Here is a 13,510-nt window from a genome sequence, read left to right as displayed (position 1 = left end):
GACATATCTGTCGTTGGCTCCGCGCTGTCTTGATCATGGCATAGCCGCCTTCCCGACTAGAGAGAGAATGTAATAAACGCCTCGTCGGATTCTGGCTAGGCTACAATGCCTTCAGAAAGTATTCATACCTTCTGACTTATTCCACATTTTGTTTTGCCTGAATCCAAAATTCAATAGATATTTGTTTTCTCTCACCCATCTACACACAATAGCCCTTAATGACAAAGTGAAAACATGTTTTTAGAATTTTATTGCACATTTATTGAAAATTATATACAGAAATATTTAATTTACTTAAGTATTCACACCCCTCAGTCAATACTTTGCAGAATCACCTTTGGCAGCGATTACAGGTGTGAGTCTTTCTGGGTAAATCTCTAAAGAGTTTTCCACACCTGGATTAGGCATCATTTGCCCATTATTCTTTAAAGAATTCTTCAAGCTCTGTCAAATTGGTTGTTGATCATTGCAAGACCACAATTTTAAGGTATTGCCATAGATTTTCAAGTAGATTTAAGTCTAAACTGTAACTTGGCCCCTCAGGAATATTCACTGTCTTCTTGGTAAGAAACTCCAGTGTAGATTTGGCATTGTGTTTTAGCTTATTGTCCTGCTGAAAGATGAATTAATCTCCCAGTGTCTGGTGGAAAGCAGACTGAACCAGGTTTTCCTCTAGGATTTTGTCTTTGCTAAGCTCCATCCCGTTTATTTTTCATCCTGAAAACCCCCCAAGTCCTTGATGATTACAAGCATACCCATAACATGATGCAGCCGCCACTTAAAAATATGGAGAGTGGTACTTACTAATGTGTTGTAATGGATTTGCGTTCAGGAAAAAAATTGTAATTGCTTTGCCACATTTTTTGAAGTATTGCTTTAGTACCTTGTTGCCAACATGATACATGTTTCGGAATTTTTAAAATTCTGTTCAGGCTTTTCACTGTCAATTAGGTAGTATTGTGGAGTACCTACAATGTTGTTGATTCATCCTCAGTTTCCTCCTATCACGTAACTGTTTTAAAGTCACCATTGGCCTCATGGTGAAATCCCTGAGTGGTTTCCTTCCTCTATGGCATCTGAGTTAGGAAGGACACCTGTATCTTTGTAGTGACTGGGTGTATAGATACACCATTCAAAGTGTAATTAATAACTTCACCATGCTCAAATGGATATTCAATGTCTGCTTCTTTTCATTTTTATCCATCTACCAATTGATGCCCTTCTTTGCAAGGCATTGGAAAACCTCCCTGGTCTTTGTGGTTGAATCTGTTTTTGAAATTCCCTGCTTCAACTAAGGGTCCTTAAAGATAATTGCATGTTTGGGATACAGAGATGAGGGAGTAATTCAAAAGTCATGTTAAACACTATTATTGCACACATAGTGAGTCGATACGACTTATTATGTGATTTATTAAGGACATGTTTTACCTCTGAACTTATTTAGACATGCCATAACAAAGTGGTTGAATATTTATTTTTAATTTTGTATTAATTTATTTTAAAAATCATAGAATGCAATTCCACTTTTACATTATGGCGTATTCTGTGTAGGCTAGTGACCAAAAATCTAAATGTAATACATTTTAAATGTAGGCTGTAACACAACAACATTTGGAAAAAGTCAAAGGGTGTGAACAATTCTGAAGGCACCGTAATTGAGGCCACATGATGCGGTTTCTCCCCAGACCAATTCAGATAAAACAACAGCCTACCAGTTGGTTGCTCGTTGTAGCCTACTCCTCATTTCATCAACTTTTCTTCTTATATATATATATATATATATATATATATATATATATATATATATATATATATATATATATATATATATATATATATATATTATTTATTTATTTATTTATTTATTTATTTATTTATTTTTTACATAGAATTAAGCATAAAGATTATGGCTCAAGATTGCAAGAAAAGGTATGTGTGTATGTGAGAGAGAGAGATTATGTACAGTATCTAATAGAGAGGAAGAGGAAGAGAGTAAGAGGAAGTGTTATACAGTCCTCTGAGGAAGTGAGACCATTCAACGGACTGTCACACAAGTTCAGAAGGTGAGATTAAAAATCTAATCAATTATTATGTGGATATTCAATTTCTTATGGGTATTTCCGAATCAATGGAATAGCGCAAAGTTCTCTGTATCGAGCATAGCAAAAGGTTTCTCAAACAAGGAAATTAAATAGGCTAGTGGCAACTTAAGAAACAATATTAATGTGTCATGCAATCAAGGTATGCACTTTAGGAAATATACTGCTAAAGTATCTGCTGACAAATTAACAATATGTTTGCAGTGTACATGATTATTCTGTAGCATAATTAACTGTACAGCAACATTATATTTTAGCAACCTTTGACCAGAAATAAGAAGCAGGAAGTAAAGTTCTAGATGTGGGGAGACTACAGTAAAGAGGAACTATAATGTTTCAGGAACTTGGGTGGTTTTCTTAACCTGATTTGAGTTGATTCTAGTGACTAATTGTGACCCTATACAGTCATAATGTAAGGTAACATTGTAATATACAGTGGGGAGAACAAGTATTTGATGCACTGCTGATTTTGCAGGTTTTCCTACTTACAAAGCATGTAGAGGTCTGTAATTGTTTTTATCATAGGTACACTTCAACTGTGAGAGACGGAATCTAAAACAAAAATCCATAAAATCACATTGTATGATTTTTGCACCAGGTCTTCTTTAACCTCTGAAGGCTCCTCTAATAGGTTGCTGAGCAATGGCTGCATTTCTCTGTTTTCCTGACCGTTGGGACTGACCTATAACAAACTGAAGGTTTGCCAGACATGCATGCAAAATAACAATATTAAAATGTATGTGTGCACAGTGTTCAGTCATCAGCATACCTATACATAGACACACAGGCTTCACTCAGTGCCAGTGGCAAGTGTGTTAGCGTGTGTTTGAGAATGCCGTGTGTGTGCCATTGTGTGTCTCTTCGTAGTCTGCGCTGTTCCATCAGAATCCATCTGATTTTACTGCTTGACTGAGTTATGTGATGCAGTCATGGCTCTATGTAGTACTGCGCATTTCCCGTAGTCTGTTCTGGTGGCATATCTTGTGGGGCATGTATGGGTGTCTGAGCTGTGTGTTAGTCACTTAAACAGACAGCTCGGGGATTTCAACATGTCAATACCTCTCACAAAGACAAGCAGTGACGCAGTCAATCGTTCTTCCACCCTGAGCCAGGAGAGATTGACATGCATATTATCAATGTTGGCTCTCCGTGTACATCGAAGGGCCAGACGTGCTTGCACTCTTCTGGGATAATTGTAATTTGCATGTTCCTCTTTGTGGCACTTGACCATATGTTTTTTTGAAAAGGCAGTAAAGGAGGCTGAATGAACTGTTTCGCTGCCAGACAAGGCTCTGCTGATAGCCAGGTGTAGCAGTGGTAACGATTCACTCCATTGTGCTGAAACGAAAGCTCTGCTGTTGGTCCTAGCAGTATGTGGTCACCGTTATAGTAACTAATGTGATGTTTAGTGTTGTCTTGTGTAGTGGCTTTGCTGGCATGCATCCTCCATTTTTTTTTTTTTTTGCCCCACCAAGAATCACATTTAAAAATGTGCCAGTGCATAACACACGTTTTTCCAGCAGCAGGTTATGATCGATAATGTCAAAAGCTGCACTGAAGTCTAACAAAACAGCTGCCACACTCATCTTATTATCAATTTCTTTGTCCGAGTGCCGTACATGTTGAATGCCCTTCCCTATAAGCGTACTGAAAGTCTGTTATACTGAACAAAAATATAAACGCACATCCAAAGTGTTGGTCCCATGTTTCGTGTTTCATGTTTGGAGCCAGTAAAGGGTGCTGTTGTTGGCAGAGAGGTTTGCAACTCTCATTGTTATTGGTCTATTTACTTATTTACCACCTGGTGAAGGAAATTACGTGAACGTGTCTTGTTATTTTTGGCAATGCAGACTGCTGAAACAATGAGATTAAATGTCATTCTAAGCAGAACATTAGTTGTATCCAGGATTCCAGGAAGTGTCTCGTTCGTATGTGGAGTTTGTCTGTAGGCGATTGCCTGGTATTTATTTGAAAATGACGTGGGAACAATAGTTGCTTTCTGGTACCTCAGAGAACAACTGGTAACTACCTGGTTCCAAACGATGCCCAGTGGTGCTTGTTTAAATTAATTTAAAGAGTAATTGATGACTAAATATGATGTAATAACCACTTCAGAATGTAATTTCTTAGTAAATATCAGGTAAACAGTGTAACTGATTAATCAATTCCTTGCAGGGGTAACAAATCAAATTTAAAAAAGTAAAATTACATGCACCAGCTTTAAGTTGCTGGGACCTCCTAATAACGTTTGATTCTATTTGACATCTCGATAAAAGCAACGGCTTCACCCTGCCTCTTGTTATTATTGGTTGTGTGTGTGTATGTGTGCATGCGTGTTGGTGTTGTGTATGTGTGTGTGTGGTATTTTCCGAAGAAGAAGACAAGAGAATCGACGCAGTGAGTCCGAGAGCAGTTCTGGTGTTTCCTCAACATTCTTTTTTTTAACTTGCAACATCAACAAAATGAGTGAGTCAGGATCACAATGCAGCCGTTTTTCATATCAATAATTAGATAATTAAAGTAACAATTAAGTAGCCTACCTTCCTGTAATAGTTTTTTATTAAAATGGTCAAAAGAAACAAAAATAGCTATTTTAGCAACAACCATAGATCTCACCAACATTTAAACAAAAATGGATTGCAACAATAACAATGTTACACATTAATACAGGGACATACCTGTGAATACAATGAATAAATTAAATAATAGAACACCCCTTCCCCCTCCAAAAAAATAATAATTCAGGACATAATTTATACAGTGGGGCAAAAAAGTATTTAGTCAGCCACCAATTGTGCAAGTTCTCCCACTTAAAAAGATGAAAGGCCTGTAATTTCCGTCATAGGTACACTTCAACTATGACAGACAAAATGAGAAAATAAATCCTGAAAAATCACATTGTAGGATTTTTAATGAATTTATTTGCAAATTATGGTGGACAATAAGTATTTGGTCACCTACAAACAAGCAAGATTTCTGGCTCTCACAGACCTGTAACTTCTTCTTTATGAGGCTCCTCTGTCCTCCACTCGTTACCTGTATTAATGGCACCTGTTTGAACTTGTTATCAGTATAAAAGACACTTGTCCACAACCTCAAACAGTCACACTCCAAACTCCACTATGGCTAAGACCAAAGAGCTGTCAAAGGACACCAGAAACAAAATTGTAGACCTGCACCAGGCTGGGAAGACTGAATCTGCAATAGGTAAGCAGCTTGGTTTGAAGAAATCAACTGTGGTAGAGCAATTATTAGGAAATGGAAGACAAAAATCCCAGAACCACATGGGGGGACCTAGTGAATGACCTGCAGAGAGTGGGGACCAAAGTAACAAAGCCTACCATCAGTAACACACTACTCCGCCAGGGACTCAAATCCTGCAGTGCCAGACGTGTCCCCTTGCTTAAGCAAGTACATGTCCAGGCCCGTCTGAAGTTTGCTAGAGAGCATTTGGATGATCCAGAAGAAGATTGGGAGAATGTCATATGGTCAGATGAAACCAAAATATAACTTTTTGGTAAAAACTCAACTCGTCGTGTTTGGAGGACAAAGAATGCTGAGTTGCATCTAAAGAACACCATACTTACTGTGAAGCATGGGGGTGGAAACATCGTGCTTTGGGGCTGTTTTTCTGCAAAGGGACCAGGACGACTGATCCGTGTAAAGGAAAGAGTGAATGGGGCCATGTATCGTGAGATTTTGAGTGAAAACCTCCTTCCATCAGCAAGGGCATTGAAGATGAAACGTGGCTGGGTCTTTCAGCATGACAATAATCCCAAACACACCGCCCGGGCAACGAAGAAGTGGCTTCGTAAGAAGCATTTCAAGGTCCTGGAGTGGCCTAGCCAGTCTCCAGATCTCAACCCCATAGAAAATATTTGGAGGGAGTTGAAAGTCCGTGTTGCCCAGCAACAGCCCCAAAACATCACTGCTCTAGAGGAGATCTGCATGGAGGAATGGGCCAAAATACCAGCAACAGTGTGTGAAAACCTTGTGAAGACTTACAGAAAATGTTTGACCTCTGTCATTGCCAACAAAGGGTACATAACAAAGTATTGAGATAAACTTTTGTTTTTGACCAAATACTTATTTTCCACCATAATTTGCAAATAAATTCATTAAAAATCCTACAATGTGATTTTCTTTCTTTTTTTCATTTTGTCTGTCATAGTTGATGTGTACCTATGATGAGAATTACAGGCATCTCATCTTTTTAAGTAGGATAACTTGCACAATTGGTGGCTGACTAAATACGTTTTGTCCCCACTGTATGTGACAAGGCAATGAGACATTTAACAGACATTCAGAGACATGACTTCTAATAATTTTTCAAACTTTTTAAGTTTCACAAATAAAATTGTACAAAAGAAGGAATTGTTCCACCCCATTTACATATAAGTATTCCTGTCAAGTCTGCTCTCGCTTCCCCTCGAGCGCCAGGCTGCCCTTCATTATGCACACCTGTCACCATCATTATGCACATCTGCGCTCATTGGACTCACCTGGACTCCTTCAAGTTTTGATTGCCTTCCCTATATCTGTCTGTTTCCTCTGTTTCATTCCCGTGTCAGCATTATTGTCATTTTGTTTTCCCCTGTCAAGACGCTGTCCATATTCTGTTCCTGTCCGTGTTTCATTAAATGTTCACTCCCTGTACTTGCTTCTCGTCTCCAGCGTCTGTCCTTACAATACCCAACATCCGGCTGTAATCATGGATGACACACTGACACTCTATAGTGGTTTATTCGTGTAGGGGAGAGCTTGTTGGGGGCCACTATAGCGTGAGCATTGATGATAGGTTGAGAGAGTGTTGAGGGCCACTAGAGCATGAGCAATGATGATCAACTGTATAGACTGGTGTGTGACATTGTGTTGAAATACAGTAGCCTTGCCTTTGCACTTAATTAAGAGCTTCTCGAAGCAGATCTCAATAACTAGTAGTTCTTCATAGTCCAAATGGACCTCTCAGATATGTCATTTGGAGCAGTTTGGAGAAACATCATCACCCACGTTCCTGTCTTTTCTTGAACAGTGAAAAAATCAAGTGAACGACGAACACCTGAAAAATGAGGAAGTGCAACTTTTTAAAGTAGGGATTGAAGATAGTGTTAGATCACAAGCATTGGACAACAAACACCTTTATTCAATCAATGCATACTCACACAGTAGCCAGCATAGGCAAATAGACTAGAGGCATTCTGTAATATTTTTTGTTGCAGTTTTAACAATTATTTGCACAATTTATATACTTGGGTACATTCATGAATATGCAAGCTAGCATGAGTTTTACATCAAGTGTCTGTGTATGAAAAATACATTGATTGGTGCTAAATGACAATTTTGAGAAAATACAATATTATCCAAATGCTGTTGTGCCTCTTTAAATAAATGTAAACATTGCAATATGCACACTGCCTTAAAAAGCCAGTAAACACTATATGATTGAACTCTGCACCCATCAAAGCTGCACACATAAACTTGAACATTAGCTGACAGTAGCTGAACCTAAAATATTCACTATAATGGAGATAAACACATTTTATTTTCAAATAACCTTGAAAATAAAGTATTTACAGATGTTACGTTTTGGAAAATACATGCACATTTTTATTTTTATTTTTTTGTAGCATTACTTTACAATCATACGTGTAGAGAGCGAGAGAGAATCAGAGACAGGAATGTGAGGAAGATGGAGAAAGAACCTTCATATCTATACTGCTTGTTGAGCATCTCATTCCAAAATCATGGGCATAGGCCTCCCTAGTGGTGCGGTAGTCTAAGGCACCGCATCACAGTGCTAGCTGTGCCACTAGAGATTCTGGGTTCGCGACCCGGGAGACCCATGGGGCGGTGCACAGTTGGCCCAGCGTCGTCCGGGTTAGGGGAGGGTTTGGCCACTAGGAATGTTCTTGTCCCATCGCACGCTAGCGACTCATGTGGCAGGCTGGGCGCAGTGCATGCTGACACGGTCGCCAGGTGTACGGCGTTTCCCCCCGACACATTGGTGCGGCTGGCTTCCGGGTTAAGTGGGCATTGTGTCAAGAAGCAGTGTGGCTTGGTTGGGTTGTGTTTCGGAGGACACACGGCTCTCGACTTTCGCCTCTCCCGAGTTCGTACGGGTGTTGCAGCAATGAGTCAAGCCTGTAACTACCAATTGGATACCAAGAAATTGGGAAGAAAAAGGGCTAAAATAACAACAACAAAATATATTTCTGTATGGATCTCACTTTATGCACAGGGGCATTGTCATGCTGAAACAGGAAAGGGCCTCCCACAAACTGTTGCCACAAAGTTGGAAGCACGGAATCATCTAGAATGTCATTGTGTGCTGTAGCGTTAAGATTTCCCTTCACTGGAACTAAAGGGCCTAGCCCGAAGCATGAAAAACAGCCCCAGACCATTATTCCTCCTTCACCAAACTTTACAGTTGCAACTATGCATTGGGGCAGGCAGCGTTCTCCTGGTATCCGCCAAACCCAGATTCATCCGCCAGACAGCCAGATGGTGAAGCATGATTCATCAATTCAGAGAACATTTATACTGTTCCAGAGTCCAATGGTGGCAAGCTTTACACCACTCCAGCCGACGCTTGGCATTGCACATGGTGATCTTAGGCTTGTGTGTGGCTGCTCGGCCATGGAAACCCATTTCATGGGTTTGGAACTTGGTGGTGAGTGTTGCAACCGAGGACAGAGGAGTTTTACGCGCTACGCTCTTCAGCACTCTGCGTTCCTGTTCTGTGAGCTTGTGTGGCTTACCACTTCGCAGCTGAGCCGTTGTTCCTCCTATAACTTTCCACTTCACAATAACAGCCCTTACAATTGACCGGGGCAGCTCTAGCAGGGCAATAATTTGACGAACTGACTTGTTGGAATCCTATGACTGTGCCACGTTGAAAGGCCATTCTATGCAAATGTTTCCTTATGGAGATTGCATGGCTGTGTGCTCGATTGTATACACCTGTCAGCAACGGTTATGGCTGACATAGCCGAATCCACTAATTTGAAGGGGTTTTGTGTAATATATAGTGTACAAAAAAAAGTAGGGGCGTGGATCAGAAAACACCATCTATCTCATGCAGCGCATCTCATTCGCACATCTCCTTCACATAGAGTTGATCGGGCAGTTGATTGTGGCCTGTGGAATGTTTTCCTGCTCCTCTTCGATGGCTGTGCAAAACTTTGAATATTGGCGGGAAATGGAACACTGTCGTACACGTCAATCCAGAGCATGCCAAACATGCTTTTTCTGTTAGACTCTGCAATCATAACCGGTCAACCCTTTAATACGTAACACTGCAGGTTATGCATGACCAATAACTAGCAGTATTTTGTAGTACTACGCCAGAAGGACCTATATTGCCAATTGACATTACAGTGATAATCCCACTACACAATAAATAACTGCAGTATACTTTCACTGGCATTAGTGTGTGTGTGTGTGTGTGTGTGTGTGTGTGTGTGTGTGTGTGTGTGTGTGTGTGTGTGTGTGTGTGTGTGTGTGTGTGTGTGTGTGTGTGTGTGTGTGTGCGTGTGACCGACCGACCGACCGACCGACCGACTGACCCACGCGTGGGTGTGTGTGCGCTTGCCCATGCGAGTGGGTGCATGCGACCGCTTGCATGTGAGTGTCCATGTGTATGCGACTGTGCGTGTGTGTGTGTTTTCAAGGTGAAGAGATGCTTATCAGAGAGAGGGAGAGCGAGTGCTGGCATGTTTATGTAAGAGCCCAGAGCTCTGGATTAAATGTCTTCATGGAATCAAAGAGATGGATGGGTGGATTTTTATCAAACTCTCAGATTGTGTTTTAATACTGCACTATTTCCCATGATGATTTGTTTTAGTACACAGTGCACAGTACTTCCTCATGAAATACTTTCATGTTGATGGCTAAATGTGTGTGTGTGTGTGTGTGTGTGTGTGTGTGTGTGTGTGTGTGTGTGTGTGTGTGTGTGTGTGTGTGTGTGTGTGTGTGTGTGTGTGTGTGTGTGTGTGTGTGTGTGTGTGTGTGTGTGTGTGTGTGTGTGTGTGTGTGTGTCTGTGCATGTCTGAGTGTGTGCGTGCGTGCTTGTGTCTGTGCATGTCTGAGTGTGTGCATGTGTGTGTCTGCGTTTATTCTTCAGTGATTAAAGTGCAAAAAATTGCCTTAACCACAGTAAGTATACACCACTGTACAGTGGGGAGAACAAGTATTTGATACACTGCCGATTTTGCAGGTTTTCCTACTTACAAATCATGTAGAGGTCTGTAATTTTTTAACATAGGTACACTTCAACAAAAATCCAGAAAATCACATAGTATGATTTTTAAGTAATTAATTAGCATTTTATTGCATGACATAAGTATTTGATAGATAAGAAAAGCAGAACTTAATATTTGGTACAGAAATCTTTGTTCACAATTACAGAGATCATACGTTTCCTGTAGTTCTTGACCAGGTTTGCACACACTGCAGCAGGGATTTTCTTCAGCAGGATCTTTTCCAGATCCTTCAGGTGTCGGGTCCTAGGATAGGATAAAGTAATCCTTCTCACCCCCCCCCCCCCTTAAAATATTTAGATGCACTATTGTAAAGTGGTTGTTCCACTGGATGTCATAAGGTGAATGCACCAATTTGTAAGTCGCTCTGGATAAGAGCGTCTGCTAAATGACTTAAATGTAATGTTAAATGGGTCTGTCGCTGGGCAATACGGACTTTCAGCTCCCTCCAAAGACGTTCTATTGGGTTCAGGCCTGGAGACTGGCTAGGCCACTCCAGGACCTTGAGATGCTTCTTACGGAGCCACTCCTTAGTTGCCCTGGCTGTGTGTTTCGGGTCGTTGTCATGCTTCTTCAATGCTCTTACTGAGGGAAGGAGGTTGTTGGCCAAGATCTCGCGATACATGGCCCCATCCATCCTCCCCTCAATACGGTGCAGTCGTCCTGTCCCCTTTGCTGAAAAGCATCCCCAAAGAATGATGTTTCCACCTCCATGCTTCACGGTTGGGATGGTGTTCTTGGGGTTGTACTCTTCCTTCTTCTTCCTCCAAACACGGCGGGTGGAGTTCTATTTTTGGTTCATCAGACCACATGACCTTCTCCCATTCCTCCTCTGGATCATCCAGATGGCCATTGGCAAACTTCAGACGGGCCTGGACATGCACTGGCTTGAGTAGGAGGACCTTGCGTGCGCTGCAGGATTTGAATCCATGACGGCGTAGTGTGTTACTAATGGTTTTCTTTGAGACTGTGGTCCCAGCTCTCTTCAGGTCATTGACCAGGTCCTGCCGTGTAGTTCTGGGCTGATCCCTCACCTTCCTCATGATCATTGATGCCCCACGAGGTGAGACCTTGCATGGAGCCCCAGACCGAGGGTGATTGACCGTCATCTTGAACTTCTTCCTTTTTTCTAATAATTGCGCCAACATTTGTTGCCTTCTCACCAAGCTGCTTGCCTATTGTTCTGTAGCCCATCACAGCCTTGTGCAGGTCTACAATTTTATCCCTGATGTCCTCACACAGCTCTCTAGTCTTGACCATTGGGGAGAGGTTGGAGTCTGCTTGATTGAGTGTGTGGACAGGTGTCTTTTATACAGGTAACGAGTTCAAACAGTTGCAGTTAATACAGGTAATGAGTGGAGAACAGGAGAGCTTCTTAAAGAAAAACTAACAGGTCTGTGAGAGCCGGAATTCTTACTGGTTGGTAGGTGATCAAATACTTATGTCATGCAATAAAATGTTAATTAATTACTTAAAAATCATACAATGTGATTTTGTGGATATTTGTTTTAGATTCCGTCTCTCGCAGTTGAAGTGTACCTATGATAAAAATTACAGACCTCTACATGCGTTGTAAGTAGGAAACACTGCCGATTTGGCAGGTTATCAAATACTTGTTCTCCCCACTGTATATCACATGGCAAAAGACAATTCTCGCTTACATATGACATATATCTCATATATTTAAAAAAATAAATGTCACTGTATACTTCGTATAACGATAAAAGCAGCTTATGAGACACATTTTAATAACAAAATGGAACATCCTATCATTCTCATTTATACTCAGGAAATTGCGGGCTGACAGAGAAACACTGAATACTCTATATTTCCCCAGGTGCCTCTCTCTCTCTCTCTCTCTCTCTCTCTCTCTCTCTCTCTCTCTCTCTCTCTCTCTCTCTCTCTCTCTCTCTCTCTCTAAAAACAATATAATATCAGGACATACAGTTCACAGATATTTCCAGCTGTGTGGTATCAGTCTGCTGAACTGACGACAAGCTGATAAAGGATGTATGATTATGGTACAGAAAGACACATTAATAAACAATCTTCCCTTTTCATTATTTTGTATTATATACACTACGGCTCAAAAGTTTGGGGTCACTTAGAAATGTCCTTGTTTCCCATGAAAAGATACATGAAATGAGTTGCAAAATGAATAGGAAACATAGTCAAGACGTTGAGAAGGTTATAAATAGTGATTTTTAATTGAAATAATAATTATGTCCTTCAAACTTAGCTTTTTCGTCATAGAATCATCAATTTGCAACAATTACAGCCTTGCAGACTTTTGGCATTCTAGTTGTCAGTTTGTCGAGGTAATCTGAAGAGATTTCACCCCATGCTTCCTGAAGTACCTCCCACAAGTTGGAATGGCTTGATGGGCACATCTTACATACCATACGGTCAAGCTGCTCCCACAACAGCTCAATAGGGTTGAGATCCGGTGACTGTGCTGGTCACTCCATTATAGACAGAATACCAGCTGACTGCTTCTTCCCTAAATAGTTATTGTATAGTTTGGAGCTGTGCTTTGAGTCGTTGTCTTGTTGTAGGAGGAAATTGGCTGCGCCGTCCACAGGGCATGGCGTTGCAAAATGGAGTGATAGCCTTCATTCTTCAAGATCCCTTTTAAATCAAATCAAATGTATTCATACATCAGCTGATATCTCAAAGTGCTGTACAGACACCCAGCCTAAAACCCCAAACAGCAAGCAATGCTGGTGTTGAAGCACGTTGGCTAGGAAAAACTCCCTAGAAAGAAACCTAGAGAGGAACCAGGCTATGAGGGGTGGCCAGTCCTCTTCTGTCTGTGCCGGGTGGAGATTATAACAGAACATGGCCAAGATGTTCAAATGTTCATAAATGACCAGCATTGTCAAATAATAGGTCTGGGACAGGTAGCACGTCCGGTGAACAGGTCAGGATTCCATAGCCGCAGGCAGAACAGTTGAAACTGGAGCAGCAGTTTTGTACCCTGTACAAATTTCCAACTTTACCACCACCAAAGCACCCCCAGACCATCACATTGCCTCCACCATCCTTGACAGATGGAGTCAAGCACTCCTCCAGCATTTTTTTTGCATCTCACGGATGTTCTTCTTTGTGATCCCAACACCTCAAACTTACATTTGTCTGTCCATAACACTTTTT

Source organism: Oncorhynchus gorbuscha, linkage group LG17 (genome assembly GCF_021184085.1).
Source record: "Oncorhynchus gorbuscha isolate QuinsamMale2020 ecotype Even-year linkage group LG17, OgorEven_v1.0, whole genome shotgun sequence".
Lineage (NCBI taxonomy): Eukaryota > Metazoa > Chordata > Actinopteri > Salmoniformes > Salmonidae > Oncorhynchus > Oncorhynchus gorbuscha.
Note: the sequence above shows the minus strand (reverse complement) of the source record.